General features: G+C 38.8%; 1 protein-coding gene across 2 annotated transcripts in view; it reads right to left on the reverse strand.

Annotated features, from left to right (window-relative positions):
• Window positions 1-22,639, reverse strand: part of THRB (thyroid hormone receptor beta) — a gene marked incomplete at its 5' end in the record, with an annotated part of 542,677 nt that overhangs the window by 50,826 nt on the left and 469,212 nt on the right. The window lies entirely within an intron of this gene.

Here is a 22,639-nt window from a genome sequence, read left to right on the forward strand (position 1 = left end):
AGCCAGCCTGCCGCAAGTGGTTAATGTATAACGTGTGTAAAACCCTGGGCAGGATTTTTCTGCTATCTTTGTTCTGTTGGGGAGATTTACCTTAATTTTTCGTCCCTGTCCTGGGCATCAAACAGGAAGCGGGAAGAAGTCTTTCCAAAGCAAACATAGACCATTTTTGTTCACTGGAATCTGTGTATCTACTGGAAGATTTACCCTCTATTACTGTTCCGGTGACAATACACTTTGGATTTCCTATTACAACCATTTATGGGTGATAACCTTGACAAGTAAAGAGGGTCACAGACAGCAAGCAATAAAAACCTGATATGGATTCTAACTGTTCCACAATGTATCCAAAGCTAGAGAAAAAAATTGATTTAGGTGCACTTTAAAGAGAATATTCTGAATGGGTAAAGTGACAGGTTCCCTTGAATAATTACTCTCCCTTGTCCACATGGGCCTCCTTTACACTATTAGGCACTACATTGCATATGTTTTTGTTGTTTAAATATTATTGAGGTGCAGCACAGAAAGCTGTCATAGGCACAATGCTACAGTGCTACAATATTTATTTTCACAATTTTTGTAAATTGCAGCTTTGCTCTAAGCAGAAATCGCACTGTGGAAAGTTGTTTCCAAACTCTACATATTAGTCTGACCATTTTACTGAGAGGAGGAAAATTAAAAAAAAAAATGTAATGACCAGACTATAGGAAACCATTATACTCTCATGGCAGGGAACATTAAAAGGAATCATTAAAAGGTTAAAAAAGTTACACTAATTTGTCAGACAAACGTACCCTCTTATCTGTCAATTAAGGCCTGATAGGACAGAAGCTATCATCCACTGTATCCCAACAATCACCCAACTGTGGAAGGTACAAGATGAGCCCACAAGCAAACTAAACTGGAGCTTTTTCCCTCAGTGCCCTCTAATAGCATAAGTGCATATTTCTCTTGTTTAAGAACTGCATTGAGAAGTACAGTGTTACTTGAACTGTATTCCAGGATTTACTTGTCTTTAGCTGAGAGAACTTGCAATAATTAAAGACTTCACATAAAGTTCACCTCAATTAACTACCACAGTTCAGTGGAGTGCTATGGTAGTTCATTAAAGCGGAGTTCCACCCATTTTTAATAGGTTGGAATACATAGATCTTTGTAATCCCCTTTAAAACGGCTTTTACCAATGGAAACTTTTTTTTTTTTTTTTTTGCTAGTAAATACCTTAATTTTGGCTTTATTCCTCCTCTCCTCACTTCCTGGTCCGATTGGCGATGACGTCATTCGGCGATCCGCAGTGTCTGCTGGGATGTATTCTATTCCAGAAATCTCAGTAGCTGTATCTGTACTGAGCCGTGCCTGCCCCGCCTCCGCCCCGCCTCCTCTCATTCAGTTGCATTGTATGAATGTATTAAGGCCATTCTCTGCCCCGCCTCCACCCCGCCTCCTCTCATTGAGTTGTATTGAGAGGAGGCGGGGCGGAGGCTGGGCAGAGAACAGCCTTAATACATTCATACAATGCAATTCATTGAGAGGAGGCGGGGCGGAGGCTGGGCAGAGAACAGCCTTAATACATTCATACAATGCAATTCAATGAGAGGAGGCGGGGCGGAGGCTGGGCAGAGAACAGCCTTAATACATTCATACAATGCAATTCAATGAGAGGAGGCGGGGCAGGCACGGCTCATTACAGATACAGCTACTGAGATTTCTGGAATAGAATACATCCCAGCAGACACTGCGGATCGCCGAATGACGTCATCGCCGATCGGACCAGGAAGTGAGGAGAGGAGGAATAAAGCCAAAATTAAGGTATTTACTAGCAAAAAAAAAAAAAAAAAGTTTCCATTGGTAAAAGCCATTTTAAAGGGGATTACAAAGATCTAAAGTTCCAAAAATGGGTGGAACTCCACTTTAAGTCTTCCTGTCAGGGAGTATCAGTTTACCCGTATGGGATGTACAGGTAAGCCCATATACTGACAGTGTGCAGGTGACCTGCATGGCATCAGCAATTTGCTGACCGCTGGTGCAAAGCTGTTCAGGCTCCTGCAACAAAAAATGCATTTATTTTATTTTTTTTAAAGTGAACACTATCCTTTAAGGTCTTCATGTTACATTGTTTAAATACCATGTCATAGATATATTGCGTATGATTGTAAAAGAACATATTCCACATTTCTATTTTTTCAAACTTTTCCCTGAAAAAAACCCCCAAAAAACAGCTTCGAAAAAAAAAAGAAAAAAAAATTGTTTTTCCAATTTTTCTTTTCTAGGCCTTCCCAATTTTAGTTTAGACCGATATCTCTTATGGACAAATGGAGCAGAGGGAGTGCAGAAAAGATGAGTATCAGTCTGGGGGTGTCTGAACTATTGAGAGAATCTGTTACTTTGCCCTGAATGGACATTTATTAAACCACTTTATCCCCCCCCCTTTATTTTAGAAAAAAAGGGAGTGGTGAACATGGTGTTCTGGAACGCTGTTTTAAAACATGCCTCTGACCAAACTATCCTTAGACAGCACAGTTGAAGAAAGTAGAAAAATAGCTCTGGACTCATAAGGTTATTTATTGGTATTGCTATTTAGTATTAGTATTGATGATGTAATAATATGGTTCCTGGGCAGGTTGCTTATACACCCCAGAGGATCTCCACGGCCTCCTTAGCTTGTAGTGTAATGTAACAAAAATTGAAATTGAAGCGCAATTTATTCATAAAGGACCTAGAGGATGAGATAACCAGCACAATCTCAGTATTTGCAGACGATACTAAGCTAAGCAGGGCAATGTCTTCTGAACAGGACATGGAAACCTTACAAGCAGACCTGAACAAAATAATGGGGTGGGCAACTACATGGCAAATGAGGTTTAATGTTGAAAAATGTAAGGTATTGCACTTGGGTGTCCCAGAAATAGGAACGCAAGTTACTCGCTAGGGGGAGAACCTCTGGGTGAATCTAAGGTGGAAAAGGACCTGCGGGTCCTAGTAGAAAACAAGCTTAGCAGTGGCATGCAATGCCAAGCTGCTGCAAGCAAAGCCAATAGAATACTGGCATGCATAAAAAAGGGATTCACTACAGAGATAAAACTATAATTCTCCCACTCTACAAGACTCTGGTCTGACCGCATCTGGAGTATGCCATCCAGGTCCTCAGAAAGGAAGTGCTGGAAATGGAGAGAGTCCAGAGAAGGGTAACAAAAATAATTAGGGGAGTGGAGAACATCAGCTATGAGGAAAGACTACAAGCATTGAACTTATTCTCTCTGGAAAAGAGATGCTTGAAAGGGGATATGATATCAATGTACAAATATCGCACTGGTGACCCTAGCATAGGGACCAAACTTTTTAGCGAAAGGGAACTCAATAAGACACATGGCCACTCACTAAAATTAGAAGAGAAACGGTTTAACCTTAAACTGTGTAAAGCAGTTTGTCAGAGCAGTAAGGATGTGGAATTCTCTTCCACAAGCAGTGGTATCAGCAGGGAGCATCAATATTTTCAAAAAACTATTAGATGGGCGCCTTAAAGACCACAACATACAGGGGTATACAATGTACTGTTAACAGCAAACACATACACACTCATCATAGGTTAAACTGGATGGACTGATGTCTTTTTTCAACCTCACTACTTATGCAACTATGCAATAATGTAACTATGTAACATCACTGCTAAAAGGTCCAGATACAACTTAATTCTAATAAAAGTCAGGGGGACAATCCAAAAAGTAATCAACATGTTTCAGAGGCCCAAAATCATCCCCTTCATTTATTGAGAGCAATGTGAATGGACAAGAAGTAAACTGGGGCTTTAATTATTTCCAGTGTGCTGACAAGCTGTGTACTTGTAATTACAAACCCCCTGACTTTTTTTAGACTGTACAGATAATAAGCCAAATGCAAAAAGTCAATTGGAGTGGCTCTGTGCCTTGTGATCACATGGATTGGGCAATTACAGGAATCACAAATATCAACCACAGCCTGTGTGTACATTTGAGGGTCCTTCCCTTACTTTTACAATATAGGAAGGAGAATTTCATGAATGAAGGAATCCTATGGAGGTAGGCAGCAGCATATTCAAGTTGGGGGAAAAGGATGGGGGGGAGGGGGGTTAATACGCTCTAATGTACATCTTACCTCCATTCTGTCCCTGTAGTGCACCTCCCATATCCACAGTAACCTATTCAATAGGGATAGGCCAAACGACCCCCCTGTTCGGTTCGCACCAGAACTTTCAAACGTCGCAAAAGTTCAGAACCTAATAACGAACCCCACTGAAGTCTATGGGATACGAACTGGAAAAATCAAAAGTACCCATTTTGATGGCTTATATGCAAGTAATTGGGCACACCGTGTATAAATGAAAAAACAAGTTTGTAAAAAAACGTCATTTTTAAATCAGCAGTGATTTACTGATGCTTCAAGTGAAAGCATCAAAATGAGAAATAACAATAAAAACGAAAAATTCCTTTCAATATAGTGCCTGGGGGGGGTCTCCTTAGTCTACCTGTAAAGTGGCACATCTGTAATGTGTATACTGTAGATGCTGCTGCAGAAATAATTGCATTTATAAGGCCAAAAAAATGATAATTTCCCTGCAAGCTTTCTTTTCTTTTGTAAACAACAGCTTGGGGAGCCATTCTGTATGATGAGACCACAATGTAGTGCACTGGGAACAAGATTAGAGATTTTTTGGATAAATTCTGGTGTAGGTGCAGAAAAATAGTTTCTTTGGTGTCTGTAGTGCCTTCTCCCCATAATCCTTTAGAGGCACTATTGATGAAAGCAAGAATTGGCCTTGCTGTCAAAAATTTAAATGATATGCACCTATCAAACAGGTGGCGAAAAATTGGTCTTTGGGTGTCTGTGGCACCTTCACACCGTAACCCTATAGAGGTACTATTGATGAAAGCAAGAATTGGTGTTGCTGTCAAAAATTGAAATGAGATGCACCTGTCAAACAGGTGCAGAAAAATTGGTCTTTGAACGTCTGTGATGCCTTCACACCGTAACCCTATAGAGGTACTATTGATGAAAGCAAGAATTGGCCTTGCTGTCAAAAATTGAAATGATTTGTACCTGTCATACAGGTGTTGAAAAATTGGTCTTTGGGTGTTAATTGTACTCATGAAACCTACACCAAAAATAGTCTTACAGATGAAATCAACACCCACAACACAAGGCAGCCTAGAAGTCTTGCCAAGATTCCACATCCCAAAAAACTGAATAAGTGACATCTGTATCCGGTGCTTCATAGCTGCTGGTAATGCAGGACTGATTCATTTTGATAAATGTGAACTGGTCCATGGACAGATGCTTTTTATTATCAGAAACAAAACAAAACCTCCAGCAGCACAGAATGCCCATTTGGAAAGCACACTGGATTCAGGGCAGCCCAGCAGCTCAATTGCATACTGGGCAAGTTCTGGCCAGTGGTCTATTCTTATGACCGAGTAACCCAGTGGATCGTCAACTGGAAAGCTCTCCATCTCGGTTTTTACCCCTAGATAATCATCTAACATATGATGCAGACGCTGCCAATGGGATTTGGAAGCCTCAAAACTATGTTTTCCACGACACTTTAACCTGCCAGAGTCCGCAAAAGCATTAGATAATTTCCTCTTTAAAGTGTCCTCAAGAAATATTAACTTCTGCACCCTCTGTGGGAATGGGATGAGTTCTGAAACTTTCCCCTTGTAACGGTGGTCAAGGGGGGTTTGGCAACCAATAGTGATCCTTCTCCTTGATGCCACATATTCTTGGGCCCTTTTGCAGGCTTTAAGGCATGAGGGAGCCAATGCACCACAAGTTTGTGGAGGCATGGAAAGCAGACTCCTCGGGGTCACTGAGCTTTACAATATCTGGAACAGCCTCCTCACAGCCGCGTACTACTCCCAAGGGTTCTGGGGATGGAAAACCATCTGTTGAGGGTTGGCGTGTGTCTTCCTCTGGTCAAATGCCTCCAAAACTGACAGAATCCTTCTACCCTCCCTCTACTCTTGTGCGTTCTGTGGCGTAGGAAGAATGGTGTCTGCTTAAATTGGGCCTTGAGAGGAAAGGAAGTCTTCCTCTTCCTCCTGTTGCTCTGCCTCGAGTGCCCTGTCCATAATGCCCATGCAGAGTCTGCTCCAGCAGGAACACAACAGAGATTGTGTCACTGATGCATGCATAGTCACGGTCACCATCCTTGTGGCCTCCTCAAATGGTGACAGTACAGTGCATGCATCCTTTATCAGCAGCCATTGGCGTGGGAAAAAAAGCTAAGCTGGCATTAGGCTGTAGTTGTGTCATACACCACTATTCCTGGCTCCAGCTGGAATGGCGTGAATCACCTTTGGGCCTGCCCCTGCAGAGCTGCAATAATCTCTGCTCCAGGGTGGTACCTGTCCCCTATACACACCAATTAAAGCACTGCATGGCACCTTTTGGCCTGAGTCATTGAATAGCCCCATAAATGCTTTAGGGGTTCTTGTGGTTTGTAGGACAATTTAGCAGAGGAGGGCATGGAGAAGGAGGAGGAGGAGGGGTTAAAGCTGACAAATCTTGCATCATCACCACTAGCTGTATGGAGATGTGGTGGCACAACAAGCTGCAGCACTGAGCCCTGTCCTGCATCCTTCGGCCCAAACTGTTCACCTCCTTCTCCCTCTATGTAAGACCTATACATTAAAGACGTGGTATATCTAGTGCACCATAACAAGCTCTGTGTTTTATTTACTTCAAGATCAGTCTGTTTCTTTATTTCCAAAAACTCTGGCAAAAAATGAGACCCCCTATGGGTGTCTACTTCGCGAAAAGGGGTCATTTTGTGGGTGTTCATACTGTCCTGGCATTTGTGTCTGATATTTTTTTATAAACGGAAGTTAGGAAAAATGTTCCTTTTCAACCCAGTGGGTATCAAATACCACCCAAAAAAGATATATGTCTTAAAAAAAAAAAAATATTTATATATATATATATATATATATATATATATATATATAATTTATGTGGGTACAGTGTTGGTTGACATAGTAATTGTTAGTCAAACTATTACAGCACTGAAAACTAAAAAGAAAAACTGATAATGAAGGGGTATATACAGGCTAGTACTCAAGTGGTTAATGATACTGAATATGACCCAGACAAAGATGTAAATAAAATTATCTCTGTGAAGTGATCTGTTTTTCAGAAATACTCTGAGAAGCAGTTTGATCTTTGTGACTACCCTGAGTTGCATAAAATGCAATTAAAGAAAGGCTGCTGATGTCAGCACAGAGGTAAAGTTCCTAGGGTAGTGTTAAAAGTTTTCTAATTGTTTATTACATTTTAACTGATATTGTCTTTGAGGAATATGCACTCCATAAAACTTGCTATATGATTTTTTATTTCACTAAAAAATATATTTTTTCCCTTCCAAGCCACAAAACAACATGCAACGTACTACAACGTAAAACAAGGGGATATGTTGGTCAATAGTTTTTCCCAAGATGCGCCAAAATGTGATGATGAACATTTACCCTATAAATATATATATATATATATATATATATATATATATATATATATATATATATATATATATATATATATGTATCTCATCAAATTAGTGAAAAATTACCCAGGGTTCACATAGTGAAGATGACATTTGCTGACAATTATTCTTTAACAGGAAAATATTTTAACATTCACCCTATGCAGGAAAAAGGTTAATGTTACCTACAGTATTTTTTCTATTGAAAATGCTATGATTGTCATGTTAAGTGCTGTGTGGTTTTTTAAACAGGTTCAACACCTACAGTTTTAACATACTCAATTTATATGGATACTCTATGTAAAGCTATCTATTCTGGCATGCCCCATAAAGTAAGCTGGCCGCCCCCTCCCTCCCTATTTTGATACCAGCCTACATGCCCTTCAGCATTGGTAGGGGTGTTTAGAGAGGCCCTTAAAAAAACAGGGGCCTGATGATGAAGGTTACCAGCTCTTTGGCACCCAGGAAAGGAGTGTGGCAAAGAGGGGGCAGTGGTGTACTATGTACCTAACCCTCCACCAGGGGCAAGTAGGTCATCGGGATCGCCTCTATTGAACTGGTTTTTGGGGTCTCTGAGACCAATAACCAGTCCGCTGGTGCAGGGTAACTAATAAGACATTAGAAAAAATGAAGTTATCATAAAGCTATTATATATTTTTTGTACAAAATTATTTTAATGGATATTTACCTTTCCAGCTTCCCTCTATGAGTGAAGATGTCCCTTGGCATCCATAAAATGTTAGCAGGTGAGAGGAAAGAGGAGCAACAGTCATATTCTTCTCTGATGAACTCTTATGAGCATTAACAAATTCCGTGCACTGTGTTTGGTTCTCTATGATGTCATTTCCCATATCTGGACTCTGAATATAGGCAATGAGACCACAGCTTCAGCACCATGGAGAGCTATGGCCGGCATTTTTACCTGCAGCCTATCTGAACCTTCTCAGATACTATACATATGAGGTCCGGAGAGGACCTGCATATGTACAGTATCTGTGATTTGCTAATGCCGTTGCATATACAGTAAAAATCTCCTAAACGGTGCACATTTAGGAGATATTTACAATAGCTATAGGTAAGCCTTATTATAGGCTTACCTATAGGTACAAATAATCAATGGAAGTTTAGTTCCTCTTTAATGAAATGCAAATTGTTAAAAGGCTCCAAGATAATATCAGGTTTGCACAGATATAAATAGCCAGCCAACACATTTTCAGAGGTTTGCGATTGTTAAAATTCTGAATGAGAACACTTGCTACAAATGTCATCCAGAACATCTGTCATATTTGTTGTGACTTTGGGATTAACGGGGAGATTTTTAAATTATTTTTTTAAAGTGTGATAATTATCACACTAGGGTCCTCGGGAACCTAATCCAGCCTTCCCCCATGGCTCTGTAGCAGCAGATCATATCTAACAGTGATCTATTGCTGACTGCAGTCAGCCAACAATCGATCACTATATCACTGATCTATTGCTGTAGGGAGAGGCAGGACAGAACTGTAAAAACCTGTGAGCTGAATGCAGAAAGTACAGGACAGTGGCGTCCATTCAGCATACAGCCCATTGTGCTCTAGACCTGATTAGAGCATACTGACCACTTGTTGGACACAAAGGATCTAAGGATTTAAAAGAGGACTACTTTTGGATATACAGTACAAGAAAAAGAGATCACCATAATGTTAACAACCTAATCAATGCATGATTTAGAAAATCTTTCTTATTTAATATGTATCTGTCTTTGTACATGGGTCAGCTTATTTCATCCTATCTCTCTGTTGACTGAAAACAATAAACTATTATCCAAGCTGTGAGTTAGAGGTTAGAGAACAAAAGGTTTGTGTTTATGGCAGCACTTTTTTTTTTTTACTTAGAATGATAATGTGATTTGCTAATGCTGACATGTGCCCTATTAGTTCATAGGAAGTGTGTGTATTCATTTTAGGTCCATTTAATGTTTGTGATAATAAAAGCTGTCAAGAATCCTATGTTGTGAATATTAACGCAGGTTCTAATTTTGCAATTATGGACAAAAATATTAATAATGGATTAAAAAGGACATGACATACACAGCCAGCAGATAATACAGATGGCGATAATGTTGAAAGGAAAATACATTTATTTTTGTACACAGCTTTTTATCGGTTAAATCTGAACATGCACTCTACTTGATATGTCACCCCATTTCTTTTTTAAACAGCAATTTCAAAAGCCACATTTTGTGACCACAATACTTCAGAGTTACAACAGAAAATAATTGCTATACAATCTTTAGCACTGTGCAACGGAGACCATGTAAATGCATTTTTCACTCTGATCATAAATCATAAAGCTTCCTGTACCTCTAAAGAAATCTCGTCAATGCACTAGACTAGAGAGAATTAAAAATACTTGATGTTTTATTAACCTATGTTTTATACTTGTCTGGTAAATGTAATGTTGCAAAGCAGAATAATTCTATGGATGTACCTTTTCACTTATGTCTGCAATAAATATTGTACTTTCCAGCAAGACAAAAGTTTAAAAGAAGGGCTTTGCAAAGGCCTTTTGTATTGATGTGTCCTTACCAAAACCTTACCAAGCTATTTTCCCACATGTACTGATTGAGTTCAAACTTTCAGGGCAGGTCTGATGCACTTCCGTAGTGGAGGAGAAGCAAGTCCAGTCCATAGTAAGAGTACATTAACGCATAGAGCAGAATATATGATTCATACTGTTGTACTTCTTTCAATTTACAAAAAACTAAGTATCACAAGGGCCTACCTAACTGTATATAAACTAAATGAATTGTTTAAGTAGGACCCCACATTATATCATTTAGATAAATTTAAAGAAGATTGTACAGAGAATGTATAATCAGTTAAGTGCATGTATGGACAACTTCACATACCTTTGTGTCCAAAAAAACAGACCTTAACTGAATACATAGGACTTATGGAAGTTAGGTTTTAATGTTCTAGCATTTCTGGCTTAGCAGGTGGCTCTCAATTTGGTCACAGACTGTTTAACTCTTTCGTTGCCAGAGCCGTTTTTGCATTTATTTGCACACATTTAAAAAATCAGGCTTAAAGATTGCATAAAACCCCAAACATTATATATTTTCTGAAAGCAGACACCCTAGAGAATAAAATAGTGGTAGTTCCAATTTTGCATTTCACTTGATATTATCACTAAGGTCTAGGAAATGCAAAATTTCAGTAAAAAACACACCAAAGTGAATTTTAGAGCAAATAAACGCAATAAACTATTCAAATTTTTGGTAAAGTATAAAAGTTGAGGTTACTCTGAGTAAATAGATACCCAACATGTCAAACCTCAAATTTTTTTAAACTTTTTTTTTCATCACATAGGGATCCTCTGGGCTCCACTGAATGTATTGCAATGCAGATTGCATTGCAATACATCCCTTCCCAGCTACGCTAGCCAGGAACAATGGGAGGCTGACCCAGAAGGGACATCATACACGTCCCTTTCCGGGTCAGAGCAAGAAGGGGAGGAGAGTGGACATGTGTCTGCTCTTCATTCCTCCCCGGCACCGGCCATGTTGTTCCTGGGCCCACATAATGGCAGGCGGAGCACGTAATATATGCTGAAGCCTCATGCGTGGGGGGTGTTTGGCACTGGGGGCATGTGGAGGCAACTGGGCGGCAGCAAAGCCATCCAAACGCATCTACCTAAAAGGCAGCAGTCTGCCTGTCAGTTTTATACACAATCCGGTGGCTACAGCCACTGGATTATGTGTAACCCCCCCACCCTTCCCACGATGTACGCACCTGGCAGCAAAAGGGTTAAAGATTGTAGTTAAGAGAACCTGCAGTTCATCAGATGATATGCCAGTTATCATAAATGTCTAGTTTAACCACTTACCTCAAATGGACGTACCTGTACGTCCTCGAGTTTCAGAAGTTTTACAAGAGCCATGGGTGAATTTTTACATGTGGCAAAATGTGGTTCCCCCCTTTTACCAGCCACCTTCCGCTGCCTTCCTGCTCTTTCCCATTCCAACGGGGAGCCCAGAACTGAGACCGGCGGCACACCATAGAAATTAAGGATAAACTTCCGTTCCCCAATCATCTCTATGGTGTATGAAACTGGAAGCATTGAGGGTTTTTTCACTTCCAGTTTCAGTTCGCTGTTTACAAGCCAGTACATTTGATCAAACCGATCTTGGTTAGATCAGATTCTTATGAGGGTAGAGGAGAGAACTAATGAACCCCAGATATCTCAATAATGAGTACCTGTCATTGCCTCAGTTATCAAAAGGGATGTTGCTCATCCCTTGTGATAGCAATAAAGTTAATAAAAACAATTAAAGAGACAATATAAAAAATAAATGTAAATAAAGTAAATAATAAAATTAAAACCATTTAACATGCCCTGTTCCCTCATGCTCACACGCAAATGCGAATGTGCACATTAGTCCTGCACGCTTATGTAAACATCGATCGCACCACATGTTTGGTATCACTGTGGATGTCAGAGTGAGCACAATAATTCTAGCACCAGATCTCCTGTGTAACTTTAAACTGGAAGCTTGTCAAGGCTTTTAAAGCACTGCCTATGAAGATTTTGAAGTACTGTAGTTTGTCGCAATTCCACAGGCATGCTTAATTTTAAAGTGTGACATGTTAGGTATCTATTTAATGGACATACTGTAACATCATCTTTTCTATTTTACCAAACTATAGGGTTGTATATTGCACTAAAATACATTAAAATGTACTTTTTCCAAAAAAACTTTGTTGAAAAAACCACCGTGCAAATATCATATGACATAACAAATTGCAACAATGACCATTTATTTCTCAAGGACCTTTTCTTTCAGAAAATATATAATGCTTGGGGGGTTCTAAATATTATCTAGTAAAAAATGCTGATTTTTACATGTGAGAAGTTTTAGAATCGGCCTGGGGGGTCATTATTGGGAGAGGGTAGTGTTAGACTAGCAGATATAGATGGCCTTGTCTAACAAATTAAAGCCGAGTTCCAAGTAAAACTTTTTAGTTGGGAGGGAGAGAGTAGTGAGTGGGTAGTGTTAGACTAGCAGATATAGATGGCCTTGTCTAACAAATTAAAGCCAAATTCCAAGTAAAATTTTTTAGTTGGGAGGGAGAGGGTAGTGAGTGGATAGTGTTAGACTAGCAGATATAGATGGCCTTGTCTAAAAAATTAAAGCCAAGTTCCAAGTAAACTTTTTAGTTGAGAGGGCGAGGGTAGTGAGTGGGTAGTGTTAGACAAGCAGATATAGATGGCCTTGTCTAACAAATTAAAGCCGAGTTCTAAGTAAAACTTTTTAGTTGGGAGGGAGAGGGTAGTGAGTGGATAGTGTTAGACTAGCAGATATAGATGGCCTTGTCTAACAAATTAAAGCCAAGTTCCAAGTAAAACTTTTTAGTTGAGAGGGAGAGGGTAGTGAGTGGGTATTGTTAGACAAGCAGATAAAGATGGCCTTGTCTAACAAATTAAAGCTGAGTTTTAAGTAAAACTTTTTAGTTGAGAGGGAGAGGGTAGTGAGTGGATAGTATTAGACTAGCAGATATAGATGGCCTTGTCTAACAAATTAAAACCGAGTTCCAAGTAAAACTTTTTAGTTGGGAGGGAGAGGGTAGTGAGTGGATAGTGTTAGACTAGCAGTTATAGATGGCCTTGACTAACAAATTAAAGCCGCATTCCAACTAAACTTGTTTCAGCCGTTACAGCAACAGTTTATTTTTTCTTTTGCAATAAAGATTTTGCATACATAAATAAAAGTTGATCATTGTAAGCACTACTGTCAGTATTAAATGGTTTATCTCAATCCTCTAACTGCAGCTTTTGCCGGACAGCTTGGTCTGTTTAAGGAAGTTGAAAAATAACAGACTTACTGGTTTGATTAACTGAAGAAATGGAATTAACTGAAGGGGAAAAAATAAAGAAAACTATACAATACAGCCAGCACATGTAAGGATTGGTATAATGCAATATATTAAAATGTTTTAGTTAATACCATTATTTACTTTAGGCATGGTTTTATATACATTGAAGTTGATTTACTAAAGAAGCAAAGAATTTTCTGTCTACAGAGTGAATGAGGCAAATCTTTATTTACTTCAATCATAAATACAAAAATCCAGTTTTTCCTCTTGCATATGACTGGGCATTCAAAGTGAGCACTTTGCTAAGGACACGATGTAATAATGTAGCAGTAGTTTATGTGTTTACACCCATAGAACCTAGACCAAGGCTATTTACATTTCTTAGAATATAATTGCGTTATTTAGTTTATTTTCCAATTCAAGAGCTAATCATTAAGCCAGAAAAGAGCGTCTTGATTCTCTAGGTTAAGTTAGAGGTTAAAGCCGTAAGCAGAGAGCATCTGTCAGGAGAAGGCATTCTAAGGTAAATAACTGCTAATTCTAAAGAAGCAAAATACTTAAAACCAGTTTAACTTTTTATAAGGTAACAGTTCTCAAGAAGGCTTAATCCCTCCTTAAGTGACCTCAGATAAAGAAAAAAAAAAAGCTGTTTGTCTGCTAAAAAGCATATCACATACCATAATTAAGACATTGCATAAAACAAAAGGATAAAGAGCACCTGTTAGCTTCCTACAATAAACCAGAAGCAATCCACTAGGGGCTTGTAACATGGTTGTGGGCCATGAGGCACTTCAGTGCTTCAGTGGGGTCAGTAATTTCTATCAGGTTGGTTGTAAATCATATGCCGTCGTCTCAAAAGCACTTAATCAGCTGCAAGTAGACCAAATAATTCTGACATAACACATATACTATTTCATTAGGAACGTCCGTTTGCCAAGTGATTTTATACTGAAGTACTTTTCCCATCCAAAGTTAATACAAAGTCATTTTAGTTTTACCAACCCGCTGCCATTTATATACGTCTGAAATTTGGTTCTGTGTAATTAGAAAACTTTGAAAAAGTGTGTCTCATATTGGTTCAGTGACACCTGACCAAAGCTGAGAACTTCAGTTTAAGAAGAACTGGAAGGCTATGGCATGCCTGGTCCTATGCCAATTGAATAATCATGATCCCGTTTCATAAACAGTCAAGTACAATCACGTATTTAGTACACCTATTTTTTAATACTATATTTTCCATGTTTTTAAGCATCTAGTGCTCTCTAAAACTTTTCAAATTAACAACAGTGGAAAGCGACAGCAGTTTTGTAGACACTTAAAGCAGTTTACCTGTATAAAGAACACAACTTATCATAGTACAGGATAAGAAGCTACTACCCATTATAATGATTATTCTGTCCTACTAGTAATCACTAGAGTCATGCGTTAAATACATAGCAACATGCATACTATACATTAAACCATGCATAGTAGCAATTATCAGTACACATATGGTAATATTTAATTGTATAGAATACTGTATAGATATCCTTAAAGTAAATCCTTAAAGAAAAAAAAAAAAAAACACAGGAGCTGACACTGAGCAGTTTCTCTTTGGCAATTTGGAAAATAGGTCAACATGCATAATAAGTCACATGATGTCAAAGTAATTGCTTCTACAAAAGACATTTTCAGCTTAGTGTACAGCTATCTCAATGCAATCTGCATCACTTCTAAATCCATAACAATCCATGTTATTTGAACTCTGAAATTTCTGAACATACCACACTCTAAATTCAGTTACCTTTTCTATGTCCCACTTGGCAGCCAGATTTATAAGCAGCGGCGCTCAGCCTATTTATTTCCAACTGGCCTAATTTAAAGCTTGATTCAGTTAGATATGATCCGGAAATGTTGTATAAGCACTGTCTTGTATTGTATCCATTTGTTGAGTCACTGTATATGAAGTTTCCTGCTTTATCTTGAAAGTTATAATACAAAAAATTAGGATGAAACTCAGTTTTGAGATTCCATTCTTCTGAAGCTTCTTGAGATGAATTAGTAATTATTTTTGAGCAAACTTCGGGCATAATTGACTCAATTCAGCTCAGTGGTGTTTTGGGAAAAAATAGTTCTGCTTCCTTGTAAGCTTTGTTGCTTGCTTGCAATACCGTTTGTCCATCATCTTTTTTACAGACCTCGAGTAAGTTTCGATGTGCAGTTCGTGTTTTTCAATGACTACCTACAAGCTGCATTTGTGGACCGGATGTCTCCAACACTGCTATTGAAAATTCTGGCTTGACTGAAAAGCTCCAGCAATTTATGAGCTTTTCTTCCATGATCACTTAAGGTCCCCTAGGTCGGAGCTGGTCGTGGACATTATTTAGGCTGTGAGAACTCAAAACATTGAGGATTCAGCCTGGTATGACTGTTCTTACCACACAATGACCTGGCTCACACTCGTTCACCTAAGTGTGACATTCTTATGAACTGACAGTCTGCTCAATAATTACTTAAAAAACAGCTAGCATTTTGTTAGCACAGACACTGTCTGCAGAAACTTTTATTTTGTTTGGTGTTTAAGACGTGGTTGCTATGTCGTATGTATATTCCTGGTATGGTTGATGATTAGTCCAGGTACTTTTCAAAATGACATCATACTTTTTCCTGGAAAATGCTTTTATTGGCATATTTATTAATCGCTACATTTTCTCCTTATTTACAATGCTGTGACAGTATACTTTTACATTTTTCACATTTCAGTTCTAACAATAAAGTCTTTTAAGAGTAGAAACATCTTCTTTAGTCATTCTTAGTTTATTAGTTTATTCTTAGTGTATGTACTGCCCAAACTCGTATTTCTTAAAGTTTATCTATGGCCAAATTGTAAAATCATTCATCCATATTAACTTTCACATTGTATTTCAATTATTTTTATGCTTTTATTTTAAATGATCTGGAAGTTTGTAAACTTACTTTGTTAAAGTTTACACACATTTATTTCTTTGAATTCTGTGCCACACATGCACTATGCCCTGTAGGTAGACACTGCTGTGTCACACATTTCACATGAACTACAGAGATGTTGAGATGAGGAGTTTCAGGAGTCAGTACCAGAATCCCTGCTTGCAAGCAGCAAGGTACCATGGAATATGTAGTCCTAATAAATGAAAAGTAAACAGCAGAGGAGAAGCTGCACAGCATGCAGGGAATCCAAGAAAGAGGAAAATTGTGGAAAGAGATGACCAGCAGACAGGCAGAACTCACAACATGAAAGGAGATTTTTCAAGCAAACTAAAATGCTAATGTTATAAAAACAAAAAAGTATGCTGTGACCATAAAACTTTTTTAAATTTTGGCTAGAGTATGGGAAGGCCCCTGAATAATTTGATTGCTGTCTTGTTCCTGTAAAGAGATTTATCCTTTCTTTTTGTTCTGGTGACAACTGACAATTATTATCATAAAGTCCAAAAATTTGAGCTGTCCCTCGAGCAAGAATAGAGGTTTAGGCCCTGTTCACCTTAGCGTATTTCAGCTCGTAAAACGCTCATCTCTGAAGTCTCAAAACGCCCAACAAGCAAAATCCTATACATTTCAATTACAGCTGAGTATTTTGTCTCCAGAAGAAAAACACCAGAAGCTCAAAAAAGTACATGAGCGTCTTTTTTGGCTGATTACAAGCGTTTTTGTTATATGTCAATGCCTTCCTCCAAACACCTGCAATAAACACCTGTAAAAAAGCCCAGAAAAAAAAAACACCCGAAAAAAGCCCCCAACAAAAAACGCCTGTAAAAAGCCCAAAAAAAAAACACCTGTATAAAGCCCAAAAAAATGCCTGAAAACGATACGCTCAGGTGTGAATGGAGCCTAAGAGTTCCAATGGTTACACATATTCTGGTAACAACTGTCCTGGAAGTGTGGGCCTCTGAAAAGGAATACAGCCATCAATCTCTCCCCAATGGAGTTGTGTTCAGCGGCACAGGTGGTAGGAGAGGAAGGCATTCACTTACTTCTTTACAGGTGCAGCTTTTATGGGCAATTTTAGTTTGCCTGTAGAGTTGCTTTAAGACTGTAAACTGGTTCTGGTGCTGTTGTCTTATATTATATATATTTTTTAGCCTATACATTGAGAGAAAGGCACAATGTTGCTACTAACCACTTGAAGTCCAGGCCTTTTCTGACAATTTTTGTTTACAAGTGAAAATTAATATTTTTTTTTGCTAGAAAATATGTAGAATCCTCAAACATTATATATTTTTAAAGCAGAGGTCCTAGAGAATAAAATAGTGGGTGTTGCAATTTTTTGTCACACGTTATTTGTGCAGGGGTTTTTCAAACGTAATTGTTTTTGGAAAAAAATACACTTTTTTAATTTTAATGCACAAAAACATGCACAAAACACAATATAATACCCAATTGATTGGTAAGATATAAAAAGATGGAGTTATGCCAAGTAAACAGATACCAAACAAGTCACGCAACAGCAACAAACAACGTACATTTTATTATCTATAGGTGATGCTTTAAAAGCCTATACAGGTTGTTATGACTTCAGATTCACACATGAGGTTTGGTGTTAGAATTACTGCACTTGATCTGACGTTTGGGGTGATACCTTACACGGGGCCGACACGTACGTTCGCCTTTGTGCGTGAACAAGGGGGGATGGGGGCGCTTTTAAATGTATTATATATATATATATATTTATATAAATATATTTACACTGTTTATTTAATTTTTTTAAAATCATTTTTATTGTTATCACAAGGAATATAAATATCCCCTGTGACAGCAATAGGCATTGACAGGTACTCTTTACTGAGGGATCTGGGTCTCTCCTCTGCCTTTAAAAGTTTTGGCGCGTACCAAGATGAGTATGATCTGATGCTTTTTTAAAGCCACAAAGGGTTTGTTTACAACTGCGAAACTAGATGCAGTGAAATGCTCATCGCTTCTGATTTCTTAGACCATACCCCCTTTCCAGTCTCTGATCAGCCCTATGGTTAGGCTGCATTCTCAGTGGGATAGAAGAGCCCAAGAGAGTTGCGCAAAGCGGTGGGAGAGAGGGATTGTCCCCTACCATTGCTTGCAAAAGCGAATTAGCCACTAGGATTGTGTTTACAAGGAAGCCGACCACAGGCTAAAGAAAACAATATCGGGTTGATGCCTGCAGCTGCGGATATCATCCCGCTATAACCACCTAAAGCCCAACGACGTAACAGTATGTTGCTGGTTGAAATGTCTGTTCAAAAACCAAAAAACATAGAGACCTCAAAAGATAAGCAAGTATAGCATGATTCAACCAGGAATGTTACACGTTTCTAAAACTTAAAATCAAGAACTATTTTGGGCACATTTGACTCATTAAACCCCAGAGCAGCTTAAAAATACTTATATGTTTCTGAAGTTAAGCATCCAGAGAACTTGGTGGTTATTTTATTTTGATTTATTACCAGTATTTAAATAGCACCAATATATTATGCAGCACTTTACTGAGAACATTGATCCTTTCACATGAAATATAAGAATAAAAGCTAAGGGGCTGTTTGTACAGACTCCATCTATCATTCCATGCAGTTCTTTTTAAGCCAATCCCCTGTTAGCTCCTGGCTATTTTAACATACTTTGGTTTATGGTACATAAGGGATAAAGTAGCCAAAGCTGCCTCAAAAACGTGCACTTTTATCTATTTAGTTAGCCAGTAAAAAGTGCCATTTAGCTCTAAATGTTTTCCAGTATAAATGGATCAGCGGGTACATTATCAAATCTTGCAGAGGTTGAAAGGTGGCCATTTAGATAGATTTTACTAAAAATAGGCACTACTTTAAAAACTCTTTAAAAGGTGGAAAAATATGCAGTGTGCTTAAATCCCTCCAGTTTACAGCATGCACACATTTTAAACATTCCCAATGTGTATTGCAAGAAAAGAACTAAAATATTCTACAAGGGGCTTGTTAATGTAATTTCCAACTCTAGAAACCTTTTTATATTTGTAATAAGAACCATTTAGCTTCTCTCTCTAATTTTTCTAGAGCAGGTAATGGGAAACACTAACTGGGCGCTAGCATGTGAACACGGGCTATATTTCAATTTGATACTTCATGCAAAGGTCACTGTCACCTGTTCTAGTCAATGAGGCTGTATATGGTTGTATTTTTCTTTTTTAAGAAGACTACTATTGTTTTGCTTAAGATAGGGTCAGCGCCAAGGATGTTTGCAAGCTCTCCACTGCATAAACACACACACACTTTGGTTATGTACAGAACGTCGGGATGGGTCCTGGGCGAGAGATATGTATCCTTACATTTTGGATTATGATCCCTTTATGGGGGAAAATTTGACTGCAGTCTTGGAGTACTCGGGGGATCTCACCCATGCAAGGTGGGGTTCCCATTGGAAAGGGGTAAACTGACTGATAGTTTTCCCAAGATTGGTAAGTCCTTATATAAGATCAAGGATTCGGAGGCTCAAAGAGACTTTGGGTGGGAAAAAGCCTCCAACACCTGCAGGGAAGGCCAGAAAAGGAACAGGAAAGAGTCAACACCTATCTGTGAAGTAGACTGGAGCAGTACACAGCTGTTTGAGAAAGTGTGGACTGTCATACGACTGATATATTGTTTGCTGAGCTCCTGCAGCATTTTTTGTACCCAGAAGCAAATGGGAACCTTAAACCCAGGCGTGGGACTGGTATACTGCCTGTGAGCCATTGTATTCATTTCAATCTACCAGAGTTATGGGCTGTTTGTATTTACTTTGCTGAAGAAAGCTCTGTTTGCCTGGTTCTGAAAGAACAATAAAAACAGTTTACTTTTACAAGTGGCTGGCTGGTGATTCCAGATTTTCCACATCAGAACTATACAAGTAGGAATATCTACATATGACAATTTGCAAAATGACTGTTTAGTGGTCACAATGTACATCTTGGGGGGGAACGTATGATTGTATCTGTGCCAGAATTCTGGAGCAGGAAACATGGGCAGACTGGCAGTAACCTATTTATCATACTTGTGCATTATTTATCATATTTAGGTGCAATGGCTGCACAGGAAAGTGAAATGTTGCTAATTGTGACATTTCGGAAATTTGTCGCAGCTTCTGTGCCAAATTTAACACAGTTGTACACCAATTTCAAACACACGTTATTGTGCTCAAACTGCCCCAATCTCAAGCTGACATAGATCCTTGTGACTGTGGTATAGCAGTCCAATTATTGCGACTGAAATAAATTGATATCAGTTGTTAAATCACCTGCATCAAACATTGTGCTACTCCCCACTTTTGCACATTATTTTGAATCTGTCATCCATCATATTCCTCCATCAAATGTTTCCTCTTTCCTTTACATTTTCCAAATGTAGCTTAAATCAATTCACTTTCTACAGTTATTTACATACAGTTCTCCTCTATGTATGAGGGTTTAAACTTGTTAATTTTTGATGAAGGTACAGCTATATCTTAATTTCTGTTCTCTCCCCTCTAACTGCACTAGTTGCTAAAAAGAATGTTGCTCATTTGCTCCACTGGAGCAATGTGCACAATTTTTTTTGCACCATCAATGAAACCCTCACTTATGTTCATGGCCTGCTTAACAATTCTCTGATTGCCCCATTTCCATATACAGTATATATATATATATATATATATATATATATATATATATATATATATATATATATATACAGATATCTATCCCCAAAGAGAAGCTTGGGGTGGAGAGGACAGGAAAACAATATATATATATATATATATATATACACACACACAGTATCTCACAAAAGTGAGTACACCCCTCACATTTTTGTAAATATTTTATTATACCTTTTCTTGTGACAACCCTGAAGAAATTACACTTTGCTACAATGTAAAGTAGTGAGTGTACAGCTTTTATAACAGTGTAAATTTGCTGTCCCCTCAAAATAACTTAACACACAGTCATTAATGTCTAAACCGCTGGCAACAAAAGTGAGTACACCCCTTAGTGAAAATGTCCAAATTGGGCCCAATCAGCTCATACTGGTCACTGGAAGATCAACATGGTACTTCATGGCCAAGAACTCTCTGAGATCTGAAAAAAAGAATTGTTGCTCTACATAAAGATGGCTTAGACTATAAGAAGATTGCCAAGAAACTGAAAATGAGCCGCAGCACGGTGACCAAGACCAAACAGCGGTTTAACAGGACAGGTTCCACTCAGAACAGGCCTCATCATGGTCGACCAAAGAAGTTGAGTGCACGTGCTCAGCGTCATATCCAGCGTCATATCCAGAGGTTATCTTTGGGAAATAGACATATGCGTGCTGCCAGCATTTCTGCAGAGGTTGAAGGGTGCTCAGACCATACACCGCACACTGCATCAAATTGGTCTGCATGGCTGTCATCCCAGAAGAAAGCCTCTTCAAAAGATGATGCACAAGAAAGCCCGCCAACAGTTTGCTGAAGACAAGCAGACTAAGGACATGGATTACTGGAACCATGTCCTGTGGTCTCCTGAGACCAAGATAAACTTATTTGGTTCAGATGTTGTCAAGCGTGTGTGGCGGCAACCAGCTGAGGAGTACAAAGACAAGTGTGTCTTGCCTACAGTCAGGCATGGTGGTGGGAGTGTCATGGTCTGGAGCTGCATGAGTGCTGCCGGAACTGGGGAGCTACAGTTCATTGAGGGAACCATGAATGCCAACATGTACTGGGATATACTGAAGCAGAGCATGATCCCCTCCCTTCAGAGACTGGGCTGCAGGGCAGTATTGCAACATGATAACAACCCCAAACACACCTCCAAGGCCACCACTGCCTTGCTCAAGAAGCTGAGGGTAAAGGTATATATATATATATATATATATATATATATATATATTTATATTTTTATATATATATATATTTCCAATATTACCAAAAGTATTGGGACACCTGCCTTTATACACACATGAATTTTACTAGCCTCCCAGTCTTAGTTTGTAGGGTTCAATATTGAGTTGGCCCACCCTTTGCAGCTATATCAGCTCTAACTCTTCTGGAAACAAGGTTTAGGAGTGTGTCTATGGGTATGTTTGACCATTCTTCCAAAAGCGCATTGTGAAGAGGTGAGAGAGCTTCTCAGGGAAGGGGATTGGGGTGACGACTGTGAAGAGAGACAGCTGTAGAGAAACTGTGGATGTTCTGCAGGGGTCTGAGCTGGAAGTGTAGATTGTTCAAAGCAAGAGCTGTTGGCAGGGGGATTTGTACAGACTTATAAGAGCTGTTGGGGGAGCTGGGGGTGGAGAGGTAAAAGGTGGGGGATGGGGGGGCGCATGCTATGGTGAAC

This window comes from Pelophylax lessonae (genome assembly GCF_965119305.1).
Source record: "Pelophylax lessonae genome assembly, chromosome: 5".
Taxonomy (NCBI): domain Eukaryota; kingdom Metazoa; phylum Chordata; class Amphibia; order Anura; family Ranidae; genus Pelophylax; species Pelophylax lessonae.